The sequence below is a fragment of the Anabrus simplex genome, chromosome 12 (genome assembly GCF_040414725.1).
Source record: "Anabrus simplex isolate iqAnaSimp1 chromosome 12, ASM4041472v1, whole genome shotgun sequence".
Classification (NCBI taxonomy): Eukaryota; Metazoa; Arthropoda; class Insecta; order Orthoptera; family Tettigoniidae; genus Anabrus; species Anabrus simplex.
Window position 1 is genome coordinate 3,295,543 of NC_090276.1, and position 15,729 is coordinate 3,311,271.

Below are 15,729 nucleotides of genomic sequence, written 5' to 3' on the forward strand. Positions count from 1 at the left end.
AAAAATCGCTAGAGGAAGTTTGAAAATCCGCTGAGTTGGCAACACTGGCCAGTCTCCGATGCGTTGGTCTCACTGCTTTCAAGTTCTGTAAATGGAACAATGTGTCAGATGCTTACATTATAATGTGCTTGACATTTCTATCGTTCTCCTTTGAGGTTTGGGCTTCACCGATAGCCTCGGTAGCCCTCAGTATACGCCACAGTTTAGTTCTGGCTGCGGTTTTAGAACCGAAGTGCGATAAAGACGCAGGAGCCGGGTGACATGTAATCCGCCCACGTCACGCCATCACTCAGGATGAGGCTCAAGGCGTACGGAGAGAGATTCCATTAGAAACTTGTTGCGCGCTTTTCCTGACGACTCGGCGGTGTTAATCAGCGAGCAGCCCTGCCGTCTCATCTTAGTGGAGGCATTTGCTCAATGTTGGTGTTTTAACCGGGGGCGTGGGCTTGCTCCTCCATCAGCAAGGTCATTTTATGGTGTTAATTGTACTAACATAACATTTGAGAGTTTCGTACTAACAGTTTCGTGATTAAATTTAACGAACCGAAGCATCAATGATATGCCGATATTTCCTGAATAAAGCTTATTCAGTTACCTGAAATGTGACAGCCGAAAATGCAATACAATATAAAAAGGCTCTTCTATAACAATATTCTGAGTGTTCTGTGGACAATATATGCCAGCCCCGCGGTGTAGGGGTAGCGTGCGAGATTCCATTCCCGGCCACATCAGGGATTTTTACCTGGACCGGAGGGCTGGATTCAGGTCCACTCAGCTACCTGACGGTGAGATAGCGGCCCCGGTATAGACAGTCAAGAATAACGGCCGAGAGGATTCGTTGTGCAGGCCTTTGGGGTGAGCAGCGGTCGCTTGGTAGGCCAAGGCCCTTCAAGGGCTGTAGTGCCATGGGGTTTTAATTATGGTGCAGTTTTGGTGCATTTTGCACTGGTTTAAATTGGTGGCGCTTTTGGACCAAATTAGCACCACAAATACACCATGTTTGCAACGATAACAATTTTGCACAAAATTTATACCATTATTATGGCAATTTTTGGTGCAAACTCCGCCGATTTAAGGTCGTCACTCTTTGTTGCTTAGCCTACGTTTCGAGCTTTATGTTCATTGATTCAAACACCCCACCAGTCGACTAATTTACGCCTGTGAAATATACGAAGACAAGGCTGAAAATCCACCCCACTGCAACACACACCAATTCTAGTGTGAAAATCAGCTACCGAGTTCATTAAAATATAGCCTATATGTCTCCTTTCCAGTGTTTGGGACACTCACCAGGAATACTTAATTCGAGAACTGAAAAAAAAAATCCACAGAAAATCAGCTTGATTTGTTCTGCGTGATTTCCGACAAAAGAGTAGCGTTACAAAAATTTGGGCTGGGAAGACTTGGGAGCAAAGAGACGAGCTGCTCGACTAACTGGTATGTTCCGAGCTGTCAGTGGAGACATGGCGTGGAATGACATTAGTAGACAAATAAGTATGAGTGGTGTTTCTAAAAGTAGCAAAGACCACAATATGGAGATAAAGTTAGAATTCAACAAAACAAATTGGGACAAATATTAGTTTATAGCAAGAGGAGTTAGGGGTTGGAATAATTTGTCAAGGGAAATGTTCAATACATTTCCAAATATTTTCCAATTATTTAAGAAAAGATCAGATGAAAAACCACCTGGGTGACTGGTCTAAATGCAGGTCAGTGGTGATTAATTGGTGATTGAAATTCACGGAAGTTTATTGTAAGCGTAATCAGACGCCAGGGTTGTCTGCATCCGGGATTCTTCTACCGCTTGTCCCACTCATGTGGAGTCGCAGGTGCGAACTGTGCCACACATCTGTGTATTTGGCCCTGTTTTGCGGCCGGATGCCCATTTTGATGTCAACACTAAATTTATTGTGTGTTTCTCTGGTGCTTGGTAGTGTGGTGTGCTGTGTTGTGTGAATATGAAGAGGAGAGTGTTGGGACAAACACAAACACCTAGTCCCCGTGGAAGAAGAATTAATCAGACGCGATTGAAATTCCCGACAGAGCTGGGAATTGAATCTTGGACCCTCGAAAACGAAGGCTTCAGTCGTGACCATTCAACTAAGGAGTAGGACGCCCTGATTTAGAGTCTCTATATATAAAATAGAAGTTTTGTCTGTACATTGCCCAGAATATAAAAAGAATGGTATTTCTGTTTCGGTCGTGTCCACAGTAATAAGGAAATGCACTTTTTAATTTTTCGTAATTTCTCTCTGTCTGTATGTACGCGCATCCACGAGAAAACGGTTGAAGTGAATTTAATGAAAATGCTTGATGCTGATACTTATTCTTTTAAGGGGCCTAACATCGAAGGTCATCGGCCCTTAAAGAAAATCGGTATGTAAAGTGGAGAAATAAGTAGCTACAGTCTAGGCCATAAATAATTTTATTCACGCTGAGTGAAATGGTAGTTTAGGGGAAGGCCTAAAATTTAACTCTCAAATATTTATGTTATTAGGGGTCCCATCGATAAATACTACATAACTAAAGCTATAGTATTAAATGTACGGTCATTTATGTCTTGTACATTTTTACCGTACCGGCTATGATAACAGAGATATTCATAAATTTGGACTTTTGTTGCTAATTCCATATCACCGCCGAGTCACGAGAAGATGGGTAAACAGAATTTAATGAAAATCGGTATATAAAGTCGGGGAATAAGGAACTAAAGTCTACGCTATAAATCATTTTATACGATCGCAGAGTCGAAAGAAAACTAAATGTGAAGGCCTACAATATAGAAAGCTCATAAAATTGATCAACAACAGGATTGCATTGTGCATTGTTTTTTGTGATGTGCTTTGTATCTTCTGCTGCCACGCATCTGCGATAGATGGGATTACTGCTGCGTACGGAGTATAACAGCTTGCCTGAATATTGACGGGAAGTAGCTGGGGAGTTAAATATCTCTCTTCTTTAGCATGGCATTCCTCTGGTTCATAACTTTTGTGATGCTAATGGCAAGTAACACACTGGTTCATTGTAGCATTCGAGCTATTCAATCCCTACTCTGAGGCACTGATTAGAATCAGCAGTGTGCACATTTAACGGAATAATGGGAGAGGAGTGTTCACGGCTGTCTGCGGCCTGGTCATTCCAGCACTGGAACTTTGGACTGTTAGATCAGCACCGCAGTGCTGTTCATTAAAAGTGAGAAAATGTGCTATTTTTTAATTTGATCGAGTATTTTATATTATAACATTGTTTTTAATCGCTAAATTCCTACTGACGTCATTGTAATGACCTATGTTGTCCAGCTCCATGGCTAAATGGTTAGCATGCTGGCCTTTGGTCACAGGGGTCCCGGGTTCGATTCCCGGCAGGGTCGGGAATTTTAACCATAATTGGTTAATTTCTCTGGCACGGGGCTGAGTGTAGTGTCGTCTTCGTCATCATTTCATCCTCATTTTTTGCTTTTGCTGTTTGCTTTACGTCGCACTGAGACAGATAGGTCTTATGGCGACGATGGGACAGGAAAGGCCTAGGAATTGGAAGGAAGCGGCCGTGGCCTTAATTAAGGTACATCGCCGGCATTTGCCTGGTGTGAAATTGGGAAACCACGGAAAACCATCTTCAGAGCTGCCGACAGTGGGGCTCGAACCCACTATCTCCCGATTATGGATACTGGCCGCACTTAAGCGACTGCAGCTATCGAGCTCGGTTTCATCCTCATCAAGACTTGCAGGTCGCCTATGGGTGTCAAGTCAAAAGACCTGTATCTGGCGAGCCGAACTTGTCCTCGGACACTCCCGACACAAAAAGCCATACGCCATTTCATTTTTCAATGACCTATGTTGACTTCAGTTGGGAAAAACCATGAAGACAGTGTTTCTGAGAATTCCGTAGCGAAGCAGGACTGCATCGCTGAAAATAATGAACTGTATACAGCTCAATGTTTTATACTAAGTATCTTACACAGCATTCATGGACATTGGTGGTGATACGAACACAGTACAATTTCTGTTCACTGTGCAATATAATCTTTGTGGAATGCTTGAGAACAGATTTTTGCTTTTTGAAGCACAGTGAAGATTGTTCTTGTGGGAAATTTCATAGAAGTTTTGCCGGTTTTGCCACGTACGGCCATACTAATCGCCAAATAATTATTTATTTCTAATTGTGTTTAATACTCTAGTCATTGATCCTTCTTCAGAACATCATGCTTACACAAAAATGGAATTCGCTGACTTTTTGCAAGAAATTGGTAACGGCGACTACCCCTCTGTAGATGGTGACTGGTCAAATCTTATTTAGCACTTTTCTGCGAAAGTTGTCATTTTTAATTAATTTGAAGCTCATTTGGCTTATGCCGTGTAGTTAAAAACATACACTAGCTTCAACAGATTTGTACTGAAGATGAATTTCGTAGGGGGTTCGAACCCTACTCTCGGCAACCCTGAAGATGGTTCTCCGTGTTTTCCCATTTTCAGACCAGGCAAATGCTGGGGTGTACCTTAACTAAGTCCACGGAAGATTCCTATTGCATCGTTGCCGTAAGACCTACCTGTTGTCGATGCGACTTAAAAGACATTTGTAAAAAAAATGGTACAAGGAAACTCGTATATGAGGAAATCCTTCTATAAATATTTACCCTATTCACTGTCATTTCTTGACGGGTTTCAGCTAGTTATTATTATTATTATTATTATTATTATTATTATTATTATTATTATTATTATTATTATTATTATTATTATTATTATTAATCCGTGGCTCAGGCGCCAGCGCGTCGGCATCTCACTGCTGGGTTCCCTGGTTCAAATCCCGCTCCTGGTCACTTCATGTGAGATTTGTGACGGACAAATCGGAGGCGGGATAGGTTTTTCTCCGGGTACTCCGGTTTTCCCTGGCATCTTTCATTGCAGCAACACTTTCCAATACCATTTCATCTCTCAGGCGTTAATCATTGCCCCAGAGCAGTGTGACAGGCTTCGGCATAATGACTAGAAGCAGTTTGTGAAATTTTTCGATAAAACGGACAATTATCGTATAATAGGCAGCCCATTAAAGGCTTATTAAGAACTGCATAGTTTATAAAACAATTTTAACACGATTATGTTGTTGTTGTTTGAGTTATCAGTCCCTAGACTGGTTTCTCCAGGCCACCCTATCCTCTGCTAATCTTTTCACTTCTACGTAACTACTGCATCCTACATCTAATCTCCTTGTCATATTCATACCTTGGTCTACGCCTGCCGTTCTTACTGCCTACACTTCCCTCAAACACCAATTGAAGATGTTTTCTATCATTCTCTCCTCTCGTTAAATTTAGCCAAATCGATTTTCTTTAACGAATTCGATCCAGTATCTCCTCTTTCATGATTCTGTCCGTCTCACCTTCAGCATTCTTCCCTAACACCACATTTCAAAAGCTTCTTGCCCCTTTCTTTCTGAGTTAGTTATCGTCCATGTTTCACTTCCATGTAATGCCACGCTCCACACGAAAGTCTTCAAAATATATTTCTTGGTTCCTATATCAATGTTCGAAGTGAGCAAATTTCTTTTCTTAAGAAAGACTTTCCTTGCTTGTGCTAGTCCGCATTTTATGACTTCCATACTTCGGCCATCGTTAGTTATTTTACTACCCAAGTAACAATACACATCTACTTCCTTTAAGAAATCATTTCAATTTATGAGTAATATTACCTGCATCACCTGACTTATTTCGACTGCACTCCATTACTTTTGTTTTGGAATTACTTCATCCTGTACTCCTTTCCCAAGACTCTGTTCATACCATTCAGCAATTTCTCCAGATCTTCTGCAGTCCCACATAAAACATCATCGTCTTATCTCAGGGTTTTGATTTCCTCTCCTTGGACTCTGATTCCCTTTCCAAATTCCTCTTTGATATCCTTTACCGCTGTTCTATATAAACATTGAAAAGGAAGGGGGACAAATTGCAGCCTTGCCTCACTCCTTTCTGGATTGCTACTCATTTTTAAAAGCCCTCGATTATTATCACTGCAGACTGATTTTTATACAGATTGTAGATAATTCTTCGTTCTCGGTATCTGATCCCGATTGCCTTCAAAATGGCAAATAGCTTGGTCCAATCAATATTATCGAATGCCTTTTCTAGATCTACGAACGCCATGTACGTGGGCTTGTCCTTCTCATTTCGGTCCTGTAAGATCAAATGTAATGTCACGAAAGCTTCAAGTGTTCTTACAATTCATCTGAAGCCAAACTGATCTTCTCCCAACGCAGATTCAACTTTTATTTCCATTTTTATGTAAGTAATATGTGTTAACATTTGGAAGCGTGAGTTACTAAAGTCATATGTGGTAGTTTTCACACTTGTCAGCATCGGCTTTCTTGAGAATAAATATAACAGGATTCTGTCTAAAATCGGATGGAACTTCTCCTGTATCACACATCTTACACACTAAATGCAATAATCTCTCCATGGTGGTTTCTTCTAAGCCGGTCAGTAGTTCTCAGGGTATGTCATCAATTCCAGGTGCCCTGTTTATATTTAGGACTCTCAAAACTCTGACGAATTCTGACCTCAAAATTGGGTCTTGTATTTGATAAACATCAATAGTCTCTTCTTGTTCCAGAACTTTATCATCTACTTCTTTTATTTTATACAATTGTTGAATATGATCCTGCCATCTTTCTGCCTTGTATTCTTTCCCTAGAAGTGGTTTTCTATCTGAGCTCTTAATATTCATACAGATAGTTTTTCCTTTCTTCAAAGATTTACTTGATTTTGCTGTATGCAGCATCTACCTTTCCTGTGATCATACAACTTTTGAGCATCTTTGCACTTCTCTTTCAGCCATTCTTGCTTAGCTGACCTGCACTTTCTATCTACTTTATTCTTTAATCGGCTGTAATCTTTTCTTCCGTCCTCATTTGTTTTCAATTTGTGTATTTTCGCCGTTCATCAGTCAGGTCTAATATCTCTCGAATTATCCACTGATTCTTACTTGATCTTTCCTTTCTTCCTAACTTTTCTTCAGCAGCCCTACTGATCTCATTTTTCACTACTGCCCGCTCTTCATGTATTGTGTTTCTTTCAGCCTTTCCACTTAGTCCTTGAAACAATCTCTCATACTCTTTTCTTTCAACTTATCTGTGTTCCATCTTCTTGCATTCTTTCCTTTCTTCATTTTCTTCAACTTCAGGTGGTATTTCATGACCAACCATTTGTGGTCATGAAAGAAAACACATGGTAACAGAATTATATATGAAAAAGAAACACATAATTAAAATAGAATGTCATGTTTCGCTCTTGAAAAAACATCATCAGATTCCATCAAAGCACACTCAAAAACATTTATGGTTATTGATGTTGAAATCCTTAAAAAACTTGAAATTTGGAATTTATCGTAATGAAGTTCTTACTTCTCTTCACTGTAGGATATGTATAGACTCTGCGGTCTTTACAGAATCAAGAGCGTCATATTCCCTCATCTCATATGAACAGTAGAAAATCGGTGAATTAATGCGATAAAGAAGTACATTCATAAGTAATCCATGTCACAGTGGAAGCACACGGCGACACATCGCCAGCGATGTGCGGTCATTAATAGAAGCGGCAGCTGCTCTTAGACGCGGGCGGAGAAGGAAGACCTTTTGTGGAGCGAGATACAAAAACTAATGCTAACATTACTCATTTATCTCTGTTGTTGGTCCGCTGCACATCCATCCCTCATACCCTCTTGCTGTTCAAGGCAACTCTACTTATTTCCAGACATCAGCTGCTAAAATGAGCTAGATCTAAAGTAACCGAATGGTACAGAGTAGTAGTATTTTTTAACATTTATACATTTGCGTCACGGCGAATCAAAACTATTTATAAGTAAATTAATTTAATTTAAAATAACACGGTAATTAATCGAGAATGTCTCTATGCTACACTGTGTACCAGGTGTATGCATACGCTATTTCCAGTTTTTGTAGTAATGAAAACACGTAATTTTCAAAGGAAATTCATTTTTTGTTTATTCAGAATATTGGCCATCGGCTTCTACACACTTCGCCCATCTTTGAGTAAGTTATGAATACCATGCCAGTAAAACTGCTTGTCTTTTCAGGCAAACCATTCGTCGAGCCATTTTCCAACTTCCTCGAAATTGCTGAAGTGCTGCTCTGCGAACGCGTGCCCCATTGATGCGGAGAAGTGATAGTCAGATGGTGCTAGGTCGGGAGAGTACGGCGGTTGCGGAAGGATGTCCCTTCCAAGCGATTTCAAGGTGTCTTTCACTGGTTTTGCTGTGTGAGACAGCGCATTGTCGTGTAACAAAATCACTTTGTCATGTCTTCTGGCCCATTCCGGTCGTCTTTCGAACAATGCATGATTAAATTAATGTTTCGCTGAGCTTCAAGTGATTTTGCGATATTCCATTTGCCGTTCATTCCGATTGTGTGGGGCCTATTTACCGAGTTTACTGATCTTCCGTATTGCTCGTAAACGTCTGCTGATTGTTTATTGTGACGCATTTAATACTTAATGCCAATTGCTGTTGAGTTTGAGTTCGTTCATCATCCAGTAACACCTGCAATTGGTCGTCTTTGCACTTTTGTGGTCTACCAGAGCGCGCACTGTCTTTCACATTGAAATCACCACGTTTAAATATTTGAAACCATGTCTCACATGTTCTAATCCAGGGCCTCTCAAACGCCCAAAATCTCACGCGTGCAGATCGAGGCGCAAGAGCTCCGTGTACTGCGCATCGATGCCGCTCGGCATGGCTCGGATCAACGCTTCATCTCTGGGCCACTCGGCTAAGCTCGGCTCTACTCGGCTATACTCGACTCAACTCAGCCCGGATTTAGAGCGCTACGGCGCAAGTGGGGCAGAGGTAGAGGTGGGCTAAACTGGTATTTGTGTGAAACAGTTTCAACTGTTCCTGTTTCGAACTTGAAACAGTTTTAAAATAACCGTTTCGAATAGCAGTTTTGTTTCTCCTTCCAAATAGCAACGTGACATGATTGCTGCAGTGTTATTGCACAGCATGCGTTTTATTGAGGGAAAGATTGTATGTTCCCATTCAGCTTGTTATTGTACGATACTTGTTAAACATATTTAAAATAGTGACTTAAAGGTTACTGTACAGAACGAGTTAACGCAAAAATAAGTTAAACAATATAAAGAGTACATTTTCAGGAACAGTGGTCGTAACAGTGTGTTTTGTGTAACAGCTACATTACGAAACGTTTATGATACCGGGCCATGCAGAGTGACCAATATTTGTAACGATTAGCGAGACAGCAACAGAACAGTGGTCGTAACAGGGCGTTTTGTGTAACAGCTACATTCCGAAACGGTTTCGATACCGAGACAGTTTCAAAATAGCTGTTGCGTTTTTTCTGTCCCATCTCTAGGCAGAGGGAGACAGGCGTGAGGAAAGAGAGAGTAAGCGCTATTGCTCCGAATCGAGGAGTGGGGGGTCTGCACTCTGGTCAACCAATCTAAGTCGTCTTTTGCACCGTGCACTCTGAGAGGCCCTGTTCTAATCAATGGAGCGTGTTCACCATATGTTTCTACCAGCAAACGATGACTTTCCACAGCCTTTTCCTTTTGAATAAATAAAGAAAGCAATACGTGCCGCAAATGTTCTTTTTTCAGGCTCAAACGTCGACATGATCACTGAACGATACAACACAGACGCTAGACTCAAGTTGTGTGTGTTTGTAGGTCAGACGAACAAACTGACGTAGGTGTCAAATTCATGCGCTGCGGCTGCGTACTGTTCGCTGGCGCCATCTCTCAGTGAAACCGGGAGAGACTTATTCGTACGCCTGGTATGCTCTCAATGAAAACGGGAGAAATAGAAGAGCTAAACAACGGAAATAAAAATTCTAAGAAAACTCTGAGGCCTAGTGGAATTGTGGAGTTCAGACACTGGAAGAAAGCAACCTCAAAAAAAAAAAAAAAAAAAAAAAAAAAACTGAAAGGATGTCTGATTCGATCAGGAAGAGGAGAATCAAGTGCTACGGTCACAAAATGAGAATGGATAATGCCAGACTCACAAAACATATTTTATTCTTGCTTAGGTTGATGTTTTCACAGCCCGTAATTGTAGACATGATATAGGCTTTTTGGGCTAATGCCGTGTCAAGAAAACAAGGAGAAATTCTTTACGTTTCGCAGAGAACTGTAAAAAACATCATCACGTGGTTGGTTCATTCCCACCCCTCGGGAGTGGGCGGGCCACCAGCTCAACCAAGGAGCTCTTAGGCCGTTCGAAAAGAAAAGATAAGAAAGAGAGATAGCAGTAAAGGAGGTATGTACCGTACATGCCGGAAAGGAAAAAAGACTGGAGTAGGCGCAGGGGCACCGGGACGACAAGGCGGAACCCAGGGGAGACCCGCAAAGCACTCCGCACAGAGCAAGGCCGCTGCGAGCACCAGAGAAAGAGCGACGAGGGAGGAAGTAATGACAATGTATCCCGGGCGCGTATGTATGGGAAAAAAATTACAATATCATACAATAGAGTTTACAAATATTGAGTGGCTGGAGGTAATGGGGACTGCGGAAAGGGAGAGGAAGGGACAGGGTAATATTGTAAGAGGAAGTAGTAGCGAGTGGTAGACAGATTAGTGACCGATGTGGCCAGGAGACGGAGAAGGTCCAATATCGGAACAGGCGGCAGGGGAACAGGTAAGTAAGAAGTAGGGATCGGAGGTTGGTGTAGGGGTGGGGTGGGTGGCGGAGCGCATGGCGAGCGAGACGGAGCGGTGGTAGGAGGAGAACGGACAGAAGAGGGTGGCGAAGAAGGGGGGGGGGGTCGGGCGTGCCGCGGTGGGGAGCGAGAGGGCTCCACTCGACGGATTCGGCCGCGAAAGCGGACTCCGGAGGTGATGAGACGATCCACGTCGGCGAAGGAAGAGAGTCGGAGGCGGACCATGAAGGTCGGACCATCGCTGTTGTAGATGCGGAAAACCTTGTGGACCGGAACACCCTCCAGTTGCAGTTCTTGGAGAATATCGTTGTCGGCGACAACAGCATCGATCCCACGGATGACGCAGCTCGGTGATGAAAACTGTTGACGTGGTGATGTAGAGGCGTCAGGGGCATCCGTGAGAGGGGGCAACTGGGGAGATGATAGGGGTGTAGAAAGGGTGGTGGAGGGGGTGGACATGATAGGAGATGGGTGACTGTAGATGACAGACGAGAAAACGGATGTCCGGGTAGAATGGACGACAGTGGTGGTAGTGGCAGGGGTAGTAGTAGGAAGAGTGGTAGTAAGAGAAGTAACGGGAAGTTGAGAGACAGGGAGGGGAGTAGCATAAGGGGACACGAATTTGATGGGAAAGTTAGGGTCGGAGGCCAATTGATGCAAAAGATGGTCCGGCGGAGTAAGTGTTTTATGCTGTTTATTGAAGAGATAGAGGAGGCCCGAGGCGCGAAGAGCCTCGGCTTCCTGTGCATCCGTTAGAAAAGCCACTACATCCGGAGAAGGTTGGCCAGACAAGGCATCTTGTAGGCGGAAGACGACGTTAATCCGAACACTGTGGTTGACAAGGTCCTGGCGAATAGCAGCGGGAGTATGAACAGTGTCCACGTTCTTGATGAGCAAGGAGCAATCTGCCATGGTGAGGGGAGGTGACAGCCAACGAGGCGTCTGCCCGTTGAATTCTTCTTGGGCCGGCTGAGAATGCGAGATGAGCGCCACCCAGCCGAAAAAATCGTGGACAACAACAGAGTATGAGGGATGCAGAGAACTGTGTTCCTCGTCTACAAAAAGAAAGTCTCGACTGTTCATTTCTCTAATTATGAAGGTTTGAATTTAAGAACTCTTTACTGTTGGTCTTCGTCGCTGTAGTGAGGGATCCAGTCGCCCGTGGTCTGTAGTAAGTGGTACACTCGTTCATCACTAGATGGCTCACTGTAAGCTAACATTCAATGACATCCACTGCCTGTGGATGCAGATCGAGCAGGCAGTGATTACATCTTACATGGAGCTTAGATGGTATCGCCAGCTACCACTTGGAATGCTATTATAGCTTACAGTTAGCCATCTAGTGACGGATGAGAGTACCACTTACTACAGACCAGCGGTAAGCATTCAAAACTTTATCAGTTTTGCCAACTTGGCGACGTTGTCGCTAAATCTACTGACTTGTGATCGTTGATAACGACTAAATTCAAGCTTTAGCGACTGGCGATAAAACTGGCGACTTCTTGTTCATACTATGTAAGCTTGAAACTTGAAATTCTGACTTTCGGAAAAATATTTTATAAAATGTTTTGTCCACCTGATGATCAACATTATTTTTGTTGTTATCACTTTAAGAATCTAGCATTGGCTTCGACAAGGAAATAGACGTACTTCCCCGACTACAAAATTGAAAAGAGTAATAATCTGTGATTGTAACGAATGCTGTCATTGGTACTCAGGAATTCCTGACCTTGATTTAAGCCAATAGTGTATTTTCGTGTATATATATTATATCCTAACAACAAACTGCAGGTTATAGCCAGCCAGTGTCTGAAAGCATTGTGATTTGAGTGTGGTGATGTTCAAAGTATTTTTTATGGTTTACGAAATGAATGGAAATCCAATTGAGATTATGAGGGATGGCTTATAGTGTGGCTGACGACTCAACACAGGTCTTTTGCAAATACTCTAGTGAGGTTTTATACCTATGCTAAATCGACTAATCCAGTACAACAGAATTTAAGTTTAAGCCTTCCACTGAAGATCCATCACGAGTTGCCAAATGAATTTTTTGACTGTTCGTTGCTGAACATCGTTCATTTCTAAGAACTGACCATTTAAGAAAGAATGTATTCTCTGATTCACAGGCAGCCAGTAATTTAAGATTGCATCGAACAAAATGCATAGAAAACTGTTAGGGAGGTGCTTGGTCCACAGTTAAATAGAGAACTTACAGCTTTTAAAATAAATAAAAAAGTAATTATATTAAATTTAAAATATTTTAAACTGTTAGGTATAATCTTAAAGTTCAAGAATGGAAGATGTGTCTTCAAGAATTTGGGATGAAATTAAATCTGAAGAAGACAGAGTACCTACCTTGAATGAGGTGACCAAACTGATGGCGCGATCAATGTGGGTAGGTGGAAGTGACCCAGTTCAAATACCTTGGGTCATGCATCACCTCAGAATGCAGTACGATTCCTGATGTCAAGACAAGAGTCAGCGCCGCATGGATGAAATGGCGCCAAGCTTGTGGAGTTGTGTGCGGTATTGTATGTAAAATCTGAAGTGATTAGACCGGTGGCCCTTTATGGAGCTGAATGCTGGCCTACACGAACATGCACTTCATGTAGATGCTGTGGTGGTCCAATGGCTTGACTCGACTAGACCATATCAGGAACGATGCTGTGCGGAAAAAAAAAATCAAGATCCCCCAGTCACAGAGAAAATGAGTGATACACGTCTGCGATGGTATGGGCAGTGAAACCTCAGTTGCAAAGACTGCCCTTCAAATGAATGTGGAGGGTCGCCGACCTCGACCACGTAAATGGGAAAATGCAAAGCAGATGATGATGATGATGAATCTTGAAGAACTTCCCGCTGTGGGTGGGGAGGCGGTAGAATAACACCCACGGTATCCCCTGCCTGTCGTAAGAGACGACTAATAGGGTCTCCAGGGGCCCTCAACTTGGGTGCGTGGGTTTGCGTGCACGGGGCCTTCAGCTGTGTCCTGGCATTGCTTCTAATTACTTATGCCAGGCTCCTCATTTTTATCTATCCTATCCGACCTCCCTTGGTCAACTCTTGTTTTTTCCGACCCCGACGGTATTACAGCAGTCGAGACCTTTAGCCGATACCTTAATTTATCGAAGCGTCGGATCCCTTCCATTTTCTCTCTGATTAGTGAAATATAGACGATGGTTGCCCAGTTGTACTTCCTATTAAAACAATAATCACCACCACCACCGCTCTTAAAGAACAATACGGAATGCGATATTTTTTTAAATTGTACAGTACTTTAGGGATTTCTGGCGACTTTCGAGGATACGTCTAGCGACATTCTCATTCTAAGAGTTGGCAACACTGGCTTCATTATTAGAGAAGTCTTCGTCGTGAACAGTGAAGATCTCCTGAAAACGAAGTTCTCTGCGAAACGTAAAGAATTTCACCTTGTTTTCTCGATACGACAAAAGCTTATTAACATGTCTACATTTTTAATCACGTTTACAAAAGTAAGAATTACAGTCAGTGGACGCAACGGATAAAGAGAGATATGGCAGAGAAGGTGATAACAGCAGACATAACACAAGACAGAACAACTGATAAAAATTTCAAGAGTTTCCAGGAGAAAGAAAAGAAGGAACGAAATCATATCTGGACAGAAGAGAGGAAGAAAAAAATAATCATCACTATTATAATTTGCGCAGGGTATTGACGGTTCATAGACACACTTATCAGAAATAAAGACAAATATAATGTGGATAATCAGAGCCATCTACAGTTAAAGCCGGAAGGTACGCTCAACGCTGTATCTATCTGTCAAGCGGAGGCGGAAAGAAAAGGGGGCGTGGCCGATTTTGAATGACTTCACTACATTTAGACCAACATGATGATTGTGATTAATGAACATTCTTCGTAAAATGGTACTAAGAAACACACACATCAGTAAATTCATTCACTGAAGTTAGAAATACAAATTTTACTTGAATAAAAACAAACCACTTTAAGAACAGTACTCACAAGCTCGATTATTGTGGAGCGTTTACAGCTTCCTCGCTTAGTGTTTTTATCCCCACTGCTGGTATTACTCGCGTTCTTCAATCTGCTTTCAGCACTTATTTAACACGACATTGGAAAATATAGACAATACACAATCCATCGTACCATTATTGTCACGCCCACAATGATGGCGTTCAAACCAGAATTGTTGATTGTCATCTCTTCCTAAAGCAACTCTGGATAGAGAAAACAGAAATTCTTTATAATTTCCATAACCCAGTTGGTCTTCGTATACCACTGTTCTGCAGACACACACAATACAATGTGATGGCACCTCTAACACACGTCTCTGAAGTTCTTCTTCTTTTCGCTATTTGCTTTACGGCGCACCGACACATATGTCTTATGGCGACGATGGGATAGGAAAGGCCTAGCAATGGGAAGGAAGCGGCCGTGGCTTTAATTAAGGTACAGCCCCAGCATTTGCCTGGTGTGAAAATGGGAAACCACGGAAAACCATCCTGAAGTTCTTCAAAATAGGGATCACTTGTTTCATTACTCTGCAGAAGATCTAAACAAGTGTCACAGCTTGTCCTTCTGCAGATTATCCTTATTTTATACCCAGAAATGTACATCATATTACCCTTGACATCTCAAAATGCCCACCAAAATTTTCACGTGATAAATGCGTGTCTAACTTGCTTATTATTTCCATATTGAGCCCAATAACATCTGTCTTGATGGAATCAGACATTTATAATTGGCTACAGCCAAACCTCACTTTTCCATACCATCACCACCACCACCGCAAACCTAGAACACACTTAATCCTAATTTTCGTCTTACTTTCTAGGACTTGAGGTGCAGTAACTTTGTAGTTACAATCAATAAGCTATAAGTACTGACTAAACCTTCTTTCTAAGTTATGACTGACAGTTTCTTGACAGTAAATAATTTGCTTTCACAGTTCCAAACGAAACTTATTGAGTAGGGCCTAACTCTTTTTCCTTTTAGTGCAAATAATAATAATAATAATAATAATAATAATAATAATAATAATAATATCTGCTTT